The following is a 21,132-nucleotide window of genomic DNA, read 5'->3' on the forward strand; positions in this document are numbered from 1 at the left end:
GACCAAGTGGGCTTTATCCCAGGGATGCAAGGATGCTTCAATATCCACAAATCAATCAATGTAATACACCACATTAACAAATTGAAAAATAAAAGCCATATGATTATCTCAATAGATGCAGAGAAAGCCAGTGACAGAATTCAACATCCACTTATGATAAAAACTATCCAGAATGGAGGAATAGAAGGAATATACCTCAACATAAGAAAAAATATATATGACAAACCTACAGCAAACATTATCCTCAATGATGAAAAATTGAAAACATTTCCCCTAAAGTCAGGAACAAGACAAGGGTGCCCACTTTCACCACTACTATTCAACATAGTTTTGGAAGGTTTGGCTATGGAATTCAGAGCAGAAAAAGAAATAAAAGGAATCCAAATTCAAAAAGAAGAAGTAAAACTCTCACTGTTTGCAGATGACATGATCCTCTATATATAAAACCCTAAAGACTCCACCAGAAAATTACTGGAACTAATCAATAAATATAGTAAAGTTGCAGGATATAAAATCAACACAAAGAAATCCCTTGCATTCCTATACATTAATAATGAGAAAATAGAAAGAGAAATTAAGGAAAAAATTCCATTCACCATTGCAACGAAAAGAATAAAATATTTAGGGCTATATCTACTTAAAGAAACAAAATACCTATATATAGAAAACAATAAAACACTGGTGAAAGAAATCAAAGAGGACACTAATAGATGGAGATATATACCGTGTTCGTGGATCAGAAGAATCAATAGAGTGAAAATGATTATACTACCCAAAGCAATCTATAGATTCAATGCAATCCCTATCAAGCTACCAACAGTATTTTTCACAGAGCTAGAACAAATAATTTCACAGTTTGTATGGAAATACAAAAAACCTCAAATAGCCAAAGCAATCTTGAGAAAGAAGAATGGAACTGGAGGAATCAACCTGCCTGACTTCAGGCTCTACTACAAAGCCACAGTCATCAAGACAGTGTGGTACTGGCACAAAGACAGAAATATAGATCAATGGAACAAAATAGAAAGCCTAGATATATATCCGCCCATCTATGGACACCTTATCTTTGACAAAGGAAGCAAGAATATACAATGGAGAAAAGACAATCTCTTTAACAAGTGATGCTGGGGAAACTGGTCAACCACTTGTAAAAGAATGAAACTAGAACACTTTCTAACACCATACACAAAAATAAACTCAAAATGGACTAAAGATCTAAACGTAAGACCAGAAACAATAAAACTCCTAGAGGAGAACATAGGCAAAACACTCTCCAACATAAATCACAGCAGGATCCTCTATGACCCACCTCCAAGAATATTGGAAATAAAAGGAAAAATAAAAACGGGACCTAATCAAAATCAAAGTTTCTACACAACAAAGGAAACTATAAGCAAGGTGAAAAGACAGCCTTCAGAATGGGAGAAAATAATAGCAAATGAAGAAACTGACACAGAACTATTCTCAAAAATATACAAGCAACTCCTGCAGCTCAACTCCAGAAAAAGAAACGGCCCAATCAAAACATGGGCCTAAGTACTAAATAGACATTTCTCCAAAGAAGACATACAGATGGCTAACAAACACATGAAAAGATGCTCAACATTATTCATTATCAGAGAAATGCAAATCAAAACCACAATGAGGTACCATTTCACACCAGTCAAAATGGCTGCTATCCAAAAGTCTATTAGCAATAAATGCTGGAGAGAGTGTGGAGAAAAGGGAACCCTCTTACACTGTTGGTGGGAATGCAAACTAATACAGCCATTATGGAATAGTGTGTAGATTCCTTAAAAAACTGGAAATAGAACTGCCTTATGATCCAGCAATCCCACTGCTGGGCATACACACTGAGGAAACCAGAACTGGAAGAGACACGCGTACCCCAGTGTTCATCGCAGCACTGTTTATAATGGCCAGGACATGGAAGCAACCTAGATGTCCATCAACAGATGAATGGATAAGAACTCTGTAGTATATATACACAATGAGGTATTACTCAGCCACTAAAAAGACTACATTTGACTCAGTCCTAATGAGGTGGATTAAACTGGAGCTTATTATACAGAGTGAAGTAAGCCAGAAAGAAAAACACCAATACAGTATACTAATGCATATATACGAAATTTAGAAAGATGGTAATTATAACCATTACCATGGGTGAGGGTGGGATGACTTGGGAGAATGGCACTGAAACATGTATAATATCATATATGAAACGAATCGCCAGTTGAGGGTGGATGCATGATACAGGATGCTTGGGACTGGTGCACTGGGATGACCCAGAGGGATGGTACAGGAAGGGAGGTGGAAGGGGGGTTCAGGAGGGGGAACACAGGTACACCCATGGTGGATTCATGTTGATGTATGGCAAAACCAATACAATATTGTAAAATAATTAGCCTCCAATTAAAATAAATAAAAATAAAAAATGAAAAGATCTTAACGTTGGGAAAGATTGAGGGCAGGAGGAGAAGGGGATGAGAGAGGATGAGATGGTTCAATAGCATCACCGACTCAATGGACATGAGTATGTGTGGACTCCAGGGGTTGGTGATGGACAGGGAGGCCATGCATGCTGCCATTCATGGGCTCATAAAGAGTTGGACACGACTGAGCAACTGAACTGAACTGAAGTTGTTGAATATACTTTCAATTTTTTTTCCTTTTTTTCTTTTGGTTTTCTTTGGTTTGTTTTTGATGGGCAGTATTTTTGTTTTTCCTTAGAAGATATTCCACTCTGAATGTAGAGTCATAAGTCTGAATTTTAAAGCCTCTTAAGTAATGTGTTGTTATAGGTAGCTAGTCAACAACCTGATACAATTAGATTTATTAGTCTTTGTTCTCAATTTGTCCAATTCAGTTCAGTCCTTCAGTTGTATCCATCTCTTTGCAATGCCATAGGCTGCAGCATGCCAGGCTTCCCTATCCATTACCAACTCCCAAAGCTTGCTCATGCTCATATCCATCGACTTGGTGATGCCATCCAACCATCTCATCCTCTGTCTTCCGCTTCTCCTCCTGCCTTCAATCTTCCCTATATCAGGGTCTTTTCCAATCAGTCAGCATATTTGGTATGCATTCAGTCTCTTTTCAAATCAACTAATATGAATTAAATTCCTGTCTGTCCCCACTGCATTCCCAACTCTAGGCCAGAAACAAAAACCTGCAAACACTGAAGGATGATTCCAGCACATTGCTGTGGAGATTTTATTCCCACTGGTTTTTCTGGGAAAAAAACAATTAGTTTCTAACATTAAAAGCAGTGCATTGTACATAAATATCCAAACTTCTGATTCTCTTGAAAACATGGCCAACTGGCCTGCTTTACAGAATGGGCGAAGTGGAGGAAAGGCTGCTCCCAGTGGTAAGGCCTGTGCTGCCCAGGGTTCAACATAGCCACCTAGTCCTAGAATCATATCTCCTGCCTCCTGGGGACATTAGTTTGTGAGAACTAAACTGCTGGCCCTCTTAAGATAAAGACTACTTTTGTCTTGATCAACTTTGACTTTGAAGCCTTTAACCCAGAACCTAGCACACAGGTCTTCCTTGTAGGTTTTTTGGATGCTATAAAATATCTTGTGGATGCATATGACATTTCTTCAAATACTAAAACCATGTAACTGGCATACTGCTCTGCCCTAAATCTTTGATGCAGACTGGCATCATAGGTGCCCCTGATGTCTGCCATTAGACCTACTACCTAAAGCCAGTTGTTGTCTCTGGGCTGCCCCTGAAGTCTTCACTTTGCCATTTGACAACTTATCCTCCTAGCAATCTCCTCTCCAACACAGACAGCAATGGACATCACATGAAGTGGCTAGGAAAATGACATGAAACCACGAATGTCGAGCATGGCCCCTAGTATCCATTTTCATGATGGTCTTAGCAGTTTTTATCTCCAAGTAGGCAAGGTTCTCCATCTTCCTAGATGTCCACGCAGATCAATTTGATTTTCCAGCCAAGCTTCAAGGAAGAGATTACAGTTCAATTCTCTGTATTCTGAGAAGCTTCAAAGTCCACTCGCCAAGGACACTGATGAAGGTAAAGATTTTATCGAGAACTTTGTGATTTTTTTCAGATCTTTTAGTGGCCTAAACGGGAAAACTAGGGTAGGTCAGAGCATATATAACTAGGGTCACCACTACATGCTAAGAACCCAAACTTCCCTGAGTACTTGGATGCAGGAAAGAAGCATGAAGTGGCTTGTGCTCCTCGGGCTGGTGACCTTCTCAGAGTGCATAGTCAAGTAAGTACGGGGACTGTAAGTCACATCATATTCCTTTCTCGGATTTTTGTTTTCATCTGATTATTTTTCCACCCATCAGGTTTAGAAGGGAATGGAATATTTCCATAAGAGTCTTAAAGTTCAACACTTACTTATTGATAAGTAACTTGCTATAGGAACTGTGGATCCCAAGGTCTTGCTGTAGATTTCGGTTGCACAAATCTTGGGGTCCAGTCATGTCATGACCTATTCAAAATGCAACTCCTTGCAACTGTTCAGTGTACAGTCTACGCAGATGTCAATGTGGTCCTGTGGAATAGCACTTTTCTACATTTTATTCAACATGTCCTCTTTTTTCCCTGTCTACTTCAGTGTGTATATGCCTATGTCTGCATCTCTGTATCACTGTCATTTATCTCTCCATCTCTTTGGAAGTCACTGGAAGTGTATGTCTCTCTGTGTTATTTTCTTTTATTTTTCATTTGACTCTTCATTCCTTTTTCAGCCTCTGAGTTTCCCTTATTTGTTCCCTATATTTTGGATTCTTCTTTCAACTCTCTCTTCTCTTTCAACATGGAGAAATACACACTGTTTTATAAACAGTGTTTTATATCTGACAAGCAGTGTGACCACATCCAACTCAGAAATCTCTTGCATTTCAAATTGCTCCCTTGTAAAAGAGGATAAGAGTCCCCCTTCTAACTCCTTCCTTGAGGTTCTATGAGAAGGTTAGAGTGGATTGGCGACAGCAATACTAATGGCTGTTATTGTTGAGACTTCCTATTTATCGGGTACCTTATATCCATCACATCACTTATCCCCAATATATGCTATTTGGAGGGTTTGTATTATTACATTCCATCATTTACTGATGGGGAGACTGAGACACCACTTGGTCATATGGCTTACCCAAGAATGCAGAACAGAACCTGTATTCAAATCTATGTCTTTGCCATGGTATATGCATAAAATTCTGATAATAATGTGTCTCATAAAAATGATCAGAAAATACACAGAGCCATTAAAATGACAGTTATACCTTAACACTGACAGATAATTGTAGCATCTTCTTTGTTTTCTTTGTCAAATGCTCGGTGAAAGAATACCTCTAACAAAAGTGAAGACCATGAGAAAAACCCTCAGTGGAAAAAACATGCTGAACAGTTTCCTGAAGGAACATGCTTACAGTCTGTACCAGATTTCTTCTCGTGGCTCAAATCTAACTATTTACCCCCTGAGAAACATCAGGGGTGTATTTTGGGAAGATGGTGCTCCACAGCGCCCCCTGGTGCTCTAGCCTAGTACTGGGGCTCATCTGGAGGTGGCAGGTAGGAATGTTGGAGTTGGGGTTCCTGCAGGAGGCAGAAACCCTGGAAAACCGGGAGCCCAACCAGAGGATAAGGCACTCTCATCCTCAACTGTTGGTCTTTGTGACTGGGCCCGGCAATTATCAGGTGGCAGGTAAACATCCATTTCTATGTCAAAGATGTGTCATTAGTTTAAGGGAGATTGTTCCTTCTGAACTTAGTGAGCCACTCAGTTACAGATAAAAGTGAACCGTCACTGATCAAAAGGTAGAATCAACTGCAAAGCAATTGTGAAACCCCAGGTAGAGGAATTCAGTTTCCACAGATGCAAGAACGAAAACAGTAAAAAGTTACTGAACCTGTTTTCCATATATGGCCATAAGAATCACTGTGGTTACTGTCTTCAAGAATGTCCATGCCAGCCTGAGAGATAGGCAAAGAATAAATATTTGTCAAATGAAAGGGTCACCTAAGCGGTGTTGATTGGATGTGGTCCGAGTTTAGAAGGAGTGGCTGGGGTTGATCCAGAAGGACCTCCTGGAGAAGCGGGTGCTAAGGCTGGGTTTGAAGAGACTACAGAGCTTATCAAATGAAGGCACCAGGACTACCCGGGGTGCCCAGCGGTCCTGGACGTGCAGTGATTATGCCTTTGGGCTTCCCATGCAGGAGGTACCACTTCAATGCCTGGTCATAGAGTGAATATCCTGCATACAATGTAGTACAGGAAAAATATATCAAATGCAGATACCTCTGTGACCAAAGTTTGTGAGCGGCATGGTGGTTAGAAAGTGATCTCCAGAGATATGTGACACCCAGAGGGAGGCATCAGTGTGGGAATAGAGGGTAGCCAGTTCTGCACTAACCCACTCCCTCCTTCTCCCTGTAGATGCTCTACGTGGGTGACATCACCACTGGAACACCCCCTCAGGAATTCCAGGTTATCTTTGGCACAGGCTCATCTGACTTGTTGGTGCCCTCCATCTATTGCAGCAGCCTAACCTGTTGTGAGTACAGACACCCTGTACCCAGACCATTCTTCACTGGCCCTGCCACCCTGTTTCCAACCTTGGCACCTGATGACATTCATCTCTTGTTTCTGCAGCTAAACAAGTTAAGTTCAAACATCATTAGTCTTCCACCTTCCAGTTTACCAATGACACCTTCAACATCTACTTCGGTTCTGGAAGGATGAGAAGAGTTGTTGCTCATCACACAGTCCGGGTAACAGTGTAACAAATGCTGAGTCAGGACTGGCTATGGAGTGGCCCCTGCTTGCAAAGCAGATGCAGGACTATCTGGCAGGACCCTTCCTAGCCTAACTCCCATAGATATTGGCCATCTTATTCACAGGATCATGTCTCTGGGGAGGCAGTGCGCATGGTGACACATGAGCAAACAGATTAACTATCCCAGAGAGTGGCCTGAGGTGTGGACTTGCAGTTCCTCTGCCCATGAGCAGTTCAAGATTCATTTTGCTGTGAGTGAGAAGAGGGGATAAAAGCACTCACTTTTATATTCACAGACTGTTCCAGGCACTTTCAGGTAATAACTGGTTTAATCCTGCAACAATCCCACACAGCAGTTACTCTGATTAGCTCATGAGACATATGAGGAAACTGAGGTACAGACAGCAAGGGCCTTGCTGAGGTCACACATTGATAAAAGGTGGAGTTAGGCTGGCTTTTCAGGACGGAAGTTGCTGTAAAGCGTTTGGGGACAGGATAAAACTGATCTGGGGACCCTGGGAGCAGCCAAGGACTTCAGGTATCCAGAGTGGGAAACTGGAAGCCTGAGAAGTCAAGGGGTCTGATAAATGAGTTCTCACTCTAGACAACCCTTGAGAGTCTAATAAACATATGGCCTGCCTCCCCCAAAGTACTTGAGTAGTTCCCCTCTCTCTCTTTCTCTCTCATACACACTCACAGAAATACACACATATTCCCAAAAGGGAATTCCCCAGGCAGTAATTTCATAGAACCCTGCAAGCAAGATTGTGTTTTTGGCTTCTGTCTTCCTGTACAGATGCAGAATCCACAGTACATTACAGAGAATGCAGTCCATTCCTGTCATTAGGTCACAGTGATGGCAAAGAGCAGGCTATCTTGCTCTTGATCGTTTTGTCCATAAGGTGGCCCCAAATGGGACCTGGCCTGACTCTTGGTTGCCCCACTTGTACAAAGCCATGAGGCTTTGACTCACTCCGGTGGTGTTTTTCAGAGAGGCAGATGTTTTAAAATTCGCAGCCTCTCTCAAATAGAACCCAAATTCCCCTTCCACCTTGCTCTAACCATCTGTGGGCCACCAAAGACAGAGCCCAGCCTCAATTCTTCTCTGAGGATCTAATGGCAATGCACCCCAGCCCAGTCCTAGCCCCACTTCACTTATCTGTAAGTGGGAACACTCCTCTCCTACAGATTGGGGACCTTGTAAGTACTGACCAGCTGTTTGGTCTAACCATTATGGAAACCTGGTTTGATATGCCTTTTGATGGTGTCTTGAGCTTGAACTATCCCAACATATCCTTCTCTGGAGCCATCCCCATCTTTGACAAGCTGAAGAATGAAAGTGCCATTTCTGAGCCTGTTTTTGCCTTCTACTTGAGCAAGTATGTCTGAGATGGACAATCTCTTTCTCCAAATTACCTGTAATATGCTTTTAGTTGCAAGAAAATTAGAACATTTGATAAAGAGGTATCCTGAGAGATAATCTAACCCACCATAAATATGACCCCAGGGCCCTACCTGGCTTCACCCCTGGCATTTATAAATAAAATTTTATTGGAAGACAACCCCGATCCTGGGCTCAAAACCAGTAACTTGGTCTAGGGTGGGTGAGTGAGGAAGAAGGCTAATGGAAGGCAACAGGAAACAAGTTGAAGGAAAAGACATTAGGATTTGCTTATGAATTTTATCAGTAAAGAAGGAGAAGGATGGTGGATATCTTTCCTTCCTCATTAGCATTTATTTCACTTGGAGCCCAGGACCAGTTACCCAATTTGTATGAGCCAATGAAAACCAAAAGTGTGGGACACAAAAGTGTGGGACCCCTTGTTCAAGAAATATTAGGCATTTCAAGACAGAGAAACCAGAGGTGGGGTCCCTTCTGAGTGTGGGGCCGTTTGGACAGTAGATGTCACAGGCCAGTGGAGCCAACTCTGGGTGACCTGAACCCACACCCTTAGAACTCCCAGCCTTGATTTTCCTGAAAAATGACAAAGTGGACAAGGGGAAAGCCAAAAGCTTCAGCACCTGTCCTCTGAGGGTGTCTGAGCACTCCGGTCGCTGGAGTTCCAGGGGGTCTTCAGAAGACTTAGTGGAAGGAGCCCAGCCAAGTGATTCAGCTTCTAACCTCCTCTGTGCCACTCATTAGCCAGTAACCGACCTCAGTCTGGATCTCAATCACTCCTAGACTCGATTTCTGCATCTGTACATGGGGACCTTATTAGGGCCTTGATGGGTGGACAAGAAGAGCTCTCAGACAGTGCTATTGCTACTGTTTTCCAAGGATCCCCCACCTCTCTTCTCTCTACAGATACAAGCGGGAGGGCAGTGTGGTGATGTTTGGTGGGGTGGACCACAGCTACTGCAAGGGAGAGCTCAACTGGGTACCACTGATCCACCTGGGCGAGTGGAGTGTACACTTGGACCAGTAAGCCTCTCCCTCAAAGGGTCAGCCCAAGTGATGGTCCCACTACTGTACATGAACACAGGCAGAAACACACAAATGCATTCTCAGACACACAGTCACACAGACATATACACCACCCACAATGACACAGACAAACACAGAGACACACGGAAACACACAAGCAGACACATAAACATAGACAGAGACACATAAAAACATGCATAGCTAGTCAGAGACACACAAGCACACACAGAGACACATACAAACACATACAAACAAACACACAAGCACATAGATACACAAACAACCCATGGGTTCATAATCCCCAGGTATTCTGAGCAAGGCTCAGACCAGGGTCCTAAAAGGGTCTAAAGAGGTCTGTGCAGCTAGGAGAGGGCTGCACACACCACCCTTTGAGGTGGGGAGCATGGTTAGAGGACTCTACAGTGTGGTGAACAGAGGATCAGGGAGAATTTCACCAGCCTGAACAGAGTTATGATAAGACGACTAAGTGTCGAGAGCTACCTAGGACATAGGAAGTTCTCAGTACAGATAAATGTCAGTTTAAAAACAGGGACAGTCCTGCGAAAATGGGGAAAACTAGTCTTCTTTGGGAGCAGCTACACAGCAGTGGAGGGAGTTTGGCTACAGTCTTAAGATGTGAAAGCAACTAATAAAAAAAACACCCCACATTCTTGGGCACACAGTGGGACAGGGGCTATAACAGAGAATCAGGAAGGTGGGATCCAGGAGTGACCTGAGGACAAGAGGCATAACTGATAGGATTCTGTGTGATACCCTCAGACAAAAGGTGACCTATCCTTTGGAGTTTCTGCAGGCTAGTCATGTATTTCCTGGCCAGGGTCTCAGGGTCTGAGCTGGTTGTAGGAGCAGTGCTGGCAGACACCCTCTCCCAGAGGAGCCCCTCTATCCCTTTACTATGAAAATCTGCTGCGCCTGAGAATCTCCACCTTCACTCTGTGTGAGACCCGTTATTTGTTCCTCAATAGATACAGCTCTCTGGATGTTTCTCATTGTTTTCTCAGTCTTCATTCACTCATTGAACAGACAAGCATTGGGCATCCACTGTGTGCCAGGCTCTTTAGGGAGGCAAGGAGAATAAAACTTGCCCTCACATCTAAGAAGGCAGATGTACATGAAGTGACCTGCCCACATAGTGCATTGTGACTTTGGTACATGCTAGACATGAGGAGGAGAAGGCAATGGCAACCCACTCCAGTACTCTTGTCCAGAAAATCCCAGGGATCGCAGAGCCTGGTGGGCTGCCTTCTATGAGGTCGCACAGAGTCGGACACGACTGAAGTGAGTTAGCAGCAGCAGCAGAGCAGACATGAGGAAGGGTCTACAGAGAGTGACCAAGACAGGAGACTGATAAACACTGGGGGAAAGACTTCCCGAAAACTATACAATTAAGGTGGACTCTGGAAGATGAGAAGAAATTTGCTTGTCAAAGGGGAGTGGAGTCTTCTAGGAAGGAAGTCCAGCTTGTGTCAAGGTGCAAAAGATCCTGGTGTATTCAAGTACTGCATTCGAGGATGTCAAGAAAGGTGCTGTGTCGAGAGCAAAGGAAAAGAGGGCAAGAGACGAAGGGCTGTTTAGGGACAGTTGGGAAGGGGGCAGCTCTGGGGAGACTCAGAGTGACCTTGACACCTGCTTTCTTCCATTGCTTTCAGCATCTCCATGAAAAGAAAGGTTATTGCTTGTTCTGGCGGCTGCAAGCCCTTGTGGGCACCGGGACATCACTGATCCTTGGCCCAAGAACAGTGGTCGATAACATACAGAAGCTCATCAGCACCACGCCACAGTGTGCCGAGGTGAAGGGTCATGCCCCAGGGTCACTCCCTGTCTCCACACAAAACAAGGATCTCCAGGGCCAACCTCTCATCCTCTCTCTCTAACAGTACTTTGTTTCATATTCTGCGGTCAATACCCTGCCCCCTATTATCTTCACCATCAACGGCATCAATTACCCAGTGCCAGCTCGAGGCTACATCCTCAAGGTGAGGGGACAATACTGAGGGTTGGTTCTCAAACTGGAGCTTGCAGGAACCCTTGGGCTGCTGCTGGAAGGAGGGCGCCCTCTGGAGGCCATGTCACACCATTGCATATGCTGCTGAGCCCTGTAGCTGGGCTAGTGCCTGCCAGAAAACCAATCACTTGAGAGTAAAGGGCCCTCTGGGACACTGATCTTCCTGAAATAAATGTGGAGACGACACACCATGCTGGCATGGTGGGAGTCAGGGAGAGGGGAACACTAAGGTCCTCAGTCCTCAAAGAGCTACAATTCAATCTGAACCTTTAGGTGCATGAACATGAAAGTCAGCTTTAGCAGTCCCTGAAATAGGCCATGTTACGAGGAGAATGGCTGGGGACAGTCCCGGTCTGATGTCCCAGTGTAAGTTAACAGTCTCCCTTCCCTTCTCAGAAATTTCCTGGTTTGGATGATAAATTACATGGTCAGTCTAGTTCTCAGCTGCATCTTCCCCCTGCTGTGTCCAGGTGCCTCCTTTGTGAGTTGGGGTACCCGACCCCTCTGTGGGCAGATTGGATACTAAGGTGAATAAAGGGTACCCAGTGACTGCTCAGGCCTGGCACAGGGTGGAGGCTTCATGTCAGCTCCCTGCAAGAGTTCAGAGCAGGCTGATGGGCTCAAAGAAGGCTTTGAGGAAGAGAGGGAATTTCAGGAATTCTAAAACTGTAAACTCATGGAGCCATGTGGAGGGTTGTTTGGTTCTAGGCAAAACTGCACTGGATTCCATGCAAATGGCATCTCAAGGTGGTCTGCACTGGGGCACTGGGGACTTACTAGGGGTGATGAGGGCTACGGACTGACCCGTGGGGATGGGAACCAGAGTACATTAAACAACCAAGCATGGAATGGCCAAAGAGGGTGAGTGTGGGCCGAAGGAGGCTTTGCAGAGTTCCTGAGTTAAGTCTTCAGGAACGTGTTGTGGGCACTGCTCTATTTAAGATGGATAACCAACAATGAGTTACTGTGTAGCACAGGGAACTCCCCTCAGTTATATGACAGCCTGGATGGGAGGGGTATCTTAGGACCAGGATGCACGGAAACATATGGTTGAGTCCCTTTACTGTCCACCTGAAACTCAGAGTATTGTTAGTCAGCTATACTCCAAAACAAAATAAAGTTTTTTAATAAAGTACAGATTGTGGGGATGCAGGAGGAGAACCGGCATTCTCTGCAGAGAACATGTATAATATCATATAAGAAACAAATTGCCAGTCCATGTTTGATACAGGATGCTTGAGGCTGGTGCACTGGGATGACCCAGAGGGATGGTATGGGGAGGGAGGTGGGAGGGGGGTTCAGGATGGGGAACACGTGTATGCCCGTGGCGGATTCATGTTGATGTGTGGCAGAACCAATACAATATTGTAAAATAATTAGCCTCCAATTAAAATAAATAAATTTAAAAATAAATAAATGAAAGGAGGGGAGAAGGAGTAAGAAAATAAAAAAGAAATAAAATGTTTGAACTAACACAAAAAATATCAAGGAGCAGGAGTCAGAAGAGAGGAAACAGGGAGTGAGGAGAACTATGGACACACTTGTTCTTTTCTAAAAAATTATATTGAAGTGTGGCTAATCTTCAGTGCTGCGTTAAGTTCTGCTGCACAGCAATGTGACTCAGTTATACACATAAAAATTATTTTTTCTTTTTTTCACTCTTTTTCATGTGGTTTGTCACTGAATATTGAATATAGTTCCTTACGCTCTACAGTAGGACTTTGTTGTTTTTCATTCCTCTGTTTCCCCAACTCCCAGTCCTCCCCTCCCCCACACCCTTCCTCATGGCAACCTCATGACTTGACCCTCTTTCTTTTGGATGAACTCTCATATCCCCTTCTGGTAAGAAAACCCCTTGATACTTACCAAAAGAGGGAAATAATGAGAAGTGTGCAGGGTCTGGATATTGGAGGGAGTCACCGGTAACAGTTCATGCTGACTGGTGTGTCTCTGACTCCCCTCAGGATTCTAAAGACGAGGGCCATTCCCCCTTTCAAGAGAACAGAGCGAGTCCATCTACAGAGAACTAGATCCTGGGTGACGTCTTCCTGAGGTGGTATTTCTCAGTCTTTGATCAAGGAAATGACAGGATTGGACTGGCACGTGCAGTGTAAATGCTTGGAGTGGTTCAAGAATCAGTAAGGCCGCTCCTAACACACACTCACTCACACTTTCCCAGGATGCTGGTGAACTGTATTTGGTGGTCTGCACACCCTATTCTTAGAAAAGAATAAAGGGTTTCACTCTTAATGGTGCTGAAACAAATGGGTGCCTCTGTTTGGGTCTGGGAGTGAAGGATCTAGAACAATTTCTGAATCAAAATTGAGAGAGGCCCTAATCCAACTGGCTTCAAGGAACAGGGAGACTCATTGAAATGATTCTGGGAGTCCAGGACACAAGAATCAGAGCAAATACAAAGATCTCAGTGACGGGACCCAAGAAATCAGAAGTCATCAACGCCCTCTCACCCTTGCTCTTTCCCTTCCCTCTTCCTTGATGGTCTTAGCCTGGCAACTTTCTTCCTTAAGGCTTCTACACCTAGTGAGAGAGTCCAGGCTACCTGCCCTAGGGTTTCAAATCTCGAAGGCATCACCCTAGTAAGGAAAGAAGACTGCACACATCAGATTTCAAGGGTGTTCTCTGAATGACCCACCTCAGATCACATGTACAGCCCCAGATCAGCCATCCTGGCAGGGACATGGGGTCTTATGACTGGCTTTACACGGTCTTTGGCCCTGACCAGGAAGCACACATGATTGTTAGTTTCCTCCAGAACTACATGACTGAAGCTGGGAAGAGGCAGCCCCAAGGATAGCGACTGACAGATGGTCTAGATCATGGAAGAGTTTGTAATGACCCACCAACTCCACCACCTCCTCATTCAGAGGAATTATAAGGGATAATGAAATAGACTCTCTTCGTCCCATCTCAGATGATCTTATCACTGGGCTTCTCCTCCAGGGGATTTTGGCTGAGGTACTTCATGCAGAGCGGGTTCCCTTTTGCCCCACACCCCAGTCACCAGGTCTCTGCCACATATGCCTGCTCTGTCCTTTCCAGTCCTACTTGGTAAGTGGTGGCCCCAGTGGATCCCTGAGCCATACCCTGCCTCCAGGGCACAGAATGCCACTTCCTTGGCCTCCAATGCTGATGGGGAGAATGCAACACATGTATCGGTGAACCCAGGGTACACAGAGCCTTCAGCCTTTCTGAGCTTCCTCCAGGGGTGGAGCTACAAACTATTTGCTTGGAGCTGCTATGGTTAGGCACTTTTGCAGTGGAAGCATCCGTTCTTTCCACCTGGAGGCCCTCAGAAGATGTCTCAGCTGAGTCAGCAGGGGTCAGAGTTTGATTTCCTTTCAAATTGACTGGTCTGATCTCCTTGTTTTATAAGGGACTATCAAGAATCTTCTCAAGCACCGCAGTTTGAAAGCTCAATTTTGCCATTCACCCTTTCTTATGGTCCAAATCACACATCTGTACATGATTACTGGAAAAATGATAGCTTTGACAATAGAGACCTCGGTAGCAAAGTGAGTCTCTGCTTTTTAATACACTGTCCAGGTTTTTCATATCCTTTCTTCCTTCCAAGGAGCAAGTGTCTTTTAATTTTGTGGCTTAAGTAAAGGTCCATAGTGGTTTTGGAGCCCAAGAAAATAATATCTGCCACTGTTTCCACTTTTCCCTCATCTATTTGACATGAAGTGGTTTAACCGGATGCCATGAATGTTGAATATATCTTGTGAATAGTTTTTTGAATGTTGAGTTTTAAGCCAGTTTTTGCATCTCCTCTCCTCATCAAGAGGCTCTTTAGTTCTTTGCTTTCTGCCATTAGAGAAGTGTCATCTTCATATCTGTGGATGTTGATATTTCTCCCAGCAATCTTTATTCCAGCTTGGTAATTATGCAGTCCAGCATATCAAATGATGTATCCTATATAGAAGTTAAATAACCAGAGTGAGAATTTACACCTTGGCCTGCTTCTTTCCCACTTTTAAATCTTTCAGTTTTTCCGTGTCTGATTCTAACTGCCAATTTTTGACCTACATACAGACTTTTCAGGAGACAGGTAAGGTGATCTGGTACTCCCATTTCCTTAAGAATTTTCCACAGTTTGTTGTGGTCCACATAGTGAAAGAATTTAGCATAGTCAGTGAAGCAGACAGAAATGCTTTTTGGGATTCCCTTGCTTTCTCTATGATCCAATGGACGTTGGCATTTTGATCTCTGGTTCCTCAAATCAGCTTGTATATCTGAAAGCTCTCAGTTCATGTAAAGTTGAAGCTTAGCTTGAAGGATTTTGAGCATTACCTTGCTAGCAAGTGAGATGAGCGCAGTTGCATGATAGTTTCAACATTCTTTGGAATTGCCTTTCATTTGGATTGGAATGAAAACTGACCTTTTCCAGTACTGTGGACACTGCTGAGTTTTCCAAATTTGGTGACATACTGAATGCAGCACTTTTACAGCCTCATTCTTTAGGATTTTTAAATAGCTCAGCTGGAATTCCATCACCTGCCCTATCATTGTTTGTAGTGATGCTTCCTAAGGCCCACTTGACTTCATACTCCAGTATATCTGGCATTACGTGAGTGACCCAAACATCATCCCCATCCCGGTCATTATGATTGTTTTTTTACAGTTCTTCTGTACATTCTTGCCACCTCTTCTTAATCTCATCTGCTTCTGTTAGATCTTTGAATTTTCTGTCCTTTATTGTGCCCATCCTTGCATGAAGTGTTCCTCTGGTAGCTCCAATTTTCCTGAAGCAATCTATACTCCTTACAATTCTATTGTTTTCCTCTAATTCTTGCACTGTTCACTTATGAAGATTTTCAAATCTCTCCTTGCTATTTTCTGGAAGTCTGCATTCCATTGAGTATATCTTTCCCTTTCTCCTTTGCCTTTCACTTCTCTTATTTTCTCAGCTGTTTTTAAGGCCTCCTCAGGCAACCCCTTTTCCTTCTCACATTTGTTTTTCTTGGGGATGGTTTTGGTGACCACCTTCTGTACAATGTTACAAACCTTCATCCATAGTTCTTCAGGTAAACAGAACTAATCCCTGGCATCTATTATTCATCTCCACTATGAATTCATAATGTATTTGATTTAGGTCATAGCTTAATGGTCTAGTGGTTTTCCTTACTTACTACAATTTAAGCCTGAATGCTGCTTGCTTCTGCCTAAACATTGTTGCCAGACCACCACCCACCACTTCCAGTGAATGTTGAACAAAAACACAGAATTTGAGGACTGTTAACCTGGGCTTGTGATTGGCTTTTCATATGCTTAGCTGTGTAACCTTGATCAAGTCTCTTAACCTCAGTTTTCTCAACTGGAAAATGGGCACCATGATTATAGTTCCACTTTCTAGATTGCATGTGTGCCTGCTAAGAAAAAATGCCCCTGAGATTGCTTTCTGGGTTCCTGACTCTGGAACAAATATGAATTATTCTGCCACCTGGGAAGAAGGAAATCTGTTTAGAGGTTATGGCTGCCATCCTCAAGGCTAAATATTGATTCAAGCCAAATGACATCTATCTCTGAACCATGGCTTCTGTTTTTTGGCCTCCAACAAGAGCTACTGATTACTGGCTCAGATTACTCCCTTCCCAGCCTTATCGGTCAGCCTTTCCTTATCAACTACTTCTAGCCTGAAATCACACTGCAAGGAGAGTTGTAAGGCTTTTGGTCTCTTTTCAGTTTCCCACATCTCCAGTGTAGCAACAAGTAGCTGTTATGCCTTCTTGTCATAGCAACTGCTATGGCAACCTGCACAGTCCAATCTCAGCCTGTTAAATGAAACTGTCCCCATTTGGCCCCTCATGTTTAAATTACCTACAGTTGCCTTAGAAACCTTTCTATGCTTGCTGTTTAATGACCAAATATGTGTCGACTTGATCTATGATCTATGTTCATCAGTGATATTGGCTTGTAATTTTCATTTTGTAACATCTTTGTCAGGTTTTGCTATTAGGGTGATGGTGGCCTCATAGAATGAGTTTGAAAGTTTACCTTCCTCTGCAATTTTCTGGAAGAGTTTGAGCAGGATAGGTTTAGATCTTCTCTAAAATTTTGGTAGAATTCATCTGTGAAGCCATCAGGTCCTGGGCTTTTGTTTGCTGGACGATTTCTGATTACAGTTTCAATATCCGTGCTTGTGATGTGTGTGTTATGATTTTCTAATTCTTCCAGGTTCAGTTTTGGAAAGTTGTACTTTTCTAAGAATTTGTCCATTTCTTCCAGGTTGTCCATTTTATTGGCATATAACTGCTGATAGTAGTCTCTTATGATCCTTTGTATATCTATGTTGTCTGTTGTGATCTCCCCATTTTCATTTCTAATTTTATTGATTTGATTTTTCTCCCTTTTTTTCTTGATGAGTCTGTCTAATGGTTTTTCAATTTTATTTATCCTCTCAGAGAACCAGATTTTTGCTTTGTTAATTTTTGCTATGGCCTCTTTTTTTTTTTTCCTTTTGCATTTATTTCTGCATTAATTTTGAAGATTTCTTTACTTCTACTAACCCTGGGGTTCTTCATTTCTTCCTTTTCTAGTTGCTTTAGGTGTAGAGCTAGCTTATTTATTAGACTTTATGTATTTATTTAGGTTATTTAGTTGAATTTTTCCCCTGATTCTCAAAAAGCAGATGTCTTTTCACAGTTTATTGAAAGAATGTAGTCATATGTTGCACTTGGTTGTTCTCCTTTAAGATGAAATAACTGTTCCTCTCCCAATTTTAATGGCATTCATTTGTTCAGAAACTGGGAGGAAGCAGGGTGGTTTGTTTTACAGAATGTCCCACTATTGAGTTTAGAGCAGGCATCAACAATACCATCACAGTGAGTCAGGACCAGTACCAGTCCTTGGTCTATTAGGAACCAGACCTCCACAGCAGGAGGTGAGCTGCAGGCCAGTGAGTGAGGCTTCATCTGTATTATAGCTGCTCCCCAACACTCTCTCATCACCCCCAGAAGGGACAGTCTAGCTTGTTTCCCTGGAACCGTTTGTAGTTACATAACCTATACTTAATAGAAACAAAAATAGCATAAATATTAATGATTATTTTCCTTTCTCAGTGCTCAGTATGGTGAGTTGGTGCCCTAGCAATCTATCATAGTGACAAATTAAATGTTGTCTAATAACATTTGGACACTTTTGGCCATCATAAAATTAAATATTAAAAAACTAAGATCATGGGATCCAGCCCCAACCTTCATGGCAAGTAGAAGGAGGAAAGGTGGCAGCAGAGACAAATTTCTTCATCTTAGCCTCTAAAACCACTGCTGATGGTGCCTGCAGCCATGAAATCAGAAGGTGATTGCTTCTTTGCAGGAAAGCTATGAGAAACATAAACAGTGTGTTGAGAAGCAGAAACATCATTCTGCCCAACAAACTGGTAGATGTTTGGCCTTTTCATTTGGATTCCTAAACTTTCTGTCCAGTCCCCATTGGTCTCTGAAGTCCCTCAGGTTTCTGGTTCTTCAAGATTCCCAAGATTATTTTGTGCATTTCTTTAACTAGTTCTGAAATCAGTCATCTCTTTAAGATCGTCTGATGGGAAATGTATTTAGAAGCTACATGTTAGACCTCAGAATAGTCACTGTTATCAAGTTGTCATTGCCTCTCAGCTTTACAGTGGTCAGAGGAGGAAGTACACATTTTCCTTAAAATTAAAATAAAAAGGAATATAATTAGTTGGTACAAACTTATGCTTTCAGTTCAAGATTTAAGACAGCAGGGTTTGAATTAAATTTCTTTATGTTATGTGTGAACCTCATTTTCTAGCCACTGAAAGACTTAATTCAGAACATTAGTTTTAATTATTGTCTTGCTTTTACCTGTTAACATACATACGATTCTGTCACAATAACAGAAACAATATGAGGAACAATAAGTTGTTGAATTATTGCTCACCACAGATGCGATGACGCTGCAGATGTATGGCAGCTGCAACAGCAGTGCAGAAGCACGGTGGAGAGGAACTACCCCATGTCCAAATTAGGCGTGGCAACCAAGAGGAGCTACCTTACTCCCAAGGTAAGGAGCAGCGCCTGCACTTTGCTGGAGCAGCCGTGAAGAGATAACCCACATCCAAGGTAAAAGAAATCCAAGTAAGATGGTAGGAACTGGGAGAGGGCATCTGAGGGCAGACAGACTGAAACCACAATCACAGACAACTAGCCAATCTGTCACACAGATCACAGCCTTGTCTAACTCAATGAGCTAAGCCATGCCATGTGGGGCCACCCAAGATGGATGGGTCATGGTGGAGACGTCTGACAAAATGTGGTCCACTGGAAAAGGGAATGGCAAACCACTTCAATATTCTTACCTTGAGAACTCCATAAACAGTATGGTAAGGCAAAAAGATAGGACACTGAAAGATGAACTCCCCAGGTCGGTAGGTGCCCAATATGCTACTGGAGATCAGTGGAGAAATAACTCCAGAAAGAATGAAAGGATGGAGCCAAAGCAAAGACAACATCCAGTTGTGGATGGGACTGGTGATAGAAGCGAGATCCATGCTGTAGAGAGCGGTATTGCGTAGGAACTTGGATTGTTAGGTCCATGAATCAAGGCAAATTGGAAGTGGTCAAACAGGAGATGACAAGAGTGAAAATAGATATTCTAGGAATCAACGAACCAAGATGGACTGGAATGGGTGAATTAAAATCAGATGACCAAATGTCAACTAGTGTGGGCAGGAATCCCTTTGAAGAAATGGAGTAGACATCAGAGTCAACAAAAGAGTCTGAAATGCAGTACTTGGATGCAATCTCAATAATGACAGCATGATCTCTGTTCATTTCCAAGTCAAAAAATTCAATATCACAGTAATCAAAGTCTATGCCCCGATCAGTAACGCTGAAGTTGAACAATTCTATGAAGACGTACAAGACCTTCTAGAACTAACACCCCCCAAAAGATGTCCTTTTCATTATAGGGGACTGGAATGCAAAAGTAGGAAGTCAAGAAACACCAGGAATAACACGCAAATTTGGTCTTGGAGTACAGAATGAAGCAGGGCAAAGGCTAATAGAGTTCTGCCAAGAGAATGCACTGGTCATAGAAAACACCTTCTTCCAACAACACAAGAGAAGACTCTACACATGGACATCACCAGATGGTCGACACCAAAATTAGACTGATTATATTCTTTGCAGCCAAAGATGGAGAAGCTGTATACAGTCAGCAAAAACAAGACTTGGAGTTGATGGTGGCTCAGATCATGAACTCCTTTTGCCAAATTCAGACTTAAATTGAAGAAAGTGGAGAAAAGCACTAGACCATTCATGTATGACCTAAATCAAATCCCTTAGGAGTATTCAGTGGAAGTGAGAAGTAGATTTAAGGGACTAGATCTAATAGACAGAGTGCCTGATGAACTATGGATGGAGGTTCATGACGTTGTACAGGAGACAGGAATCAAGACCATCCCCAAGAAATATAAATGCAAAAAAGCCAAATGGCTGTCTGAGAAGGCCTTACAGATAGCTGTGAAAATAAGGGAAGCAAAAAACAAAGGAGAAAAACAAAGATATAGCCATTTGAATGGAGAGTTCAAAGAATAGCAAGGAGAGATACGAAAGAAAGCCTTCCTCAGCAATCAATGCAAGAAATAGAGGAAAACAATAGAATGGGAAAGACTAGAGATATCTTCAAGAAAATTAGAAATACCAAAGGAATATTTCATGCAAAGATAAGCTCAGTAAAGGACAGAAATGATATGGACCTAACAGAAACAGAAGATATTAAGACAGGTGGCAAGAATACACAGAAGAACTGTACAAAAATTATCTTCACCACCCAGATAATCACGATGGTGTAATCAGTCACCTACAGCCAGACATCCTGGAATGGGAAGTCTAATGGGCCTTAGGAAGCATCACTACGAACAAAGCTAGTGGAGCTGA

The 21,132-nt window shown here is 42.9% G+C and overlaps 1 pseudogene; it reads left to right on the plus strand.

The window, feature by feature from the left end:
• Window positions 1–4,145: 4,145 nt before the first annotated feature.
• On the plus strand, window positions 4,146–13,465 carry LOC113886161 (annotated as a pseudogene).
• Window positions 13,466–21,132: the final 7,667 nt, after the last annotated feature.

Source organism: Bos indicus x Bos taurus, chromosome 29, assembly GCF_003369695.1.
Source record: "Bos indicus x Bos taurus breed Angus x Brahman F1 hybrid chromosome 29, Bos_hybrid_MaternalHap_v2.0, whole genome shotgun sequence".
NCBI classification, from domain to species: domain Eukaryota; kingdom Metazoa; phylum Chordata; class Mammalia; order Artiodactyla; family Bovidae; genus Bos; species Bos indicus x Bos taurus.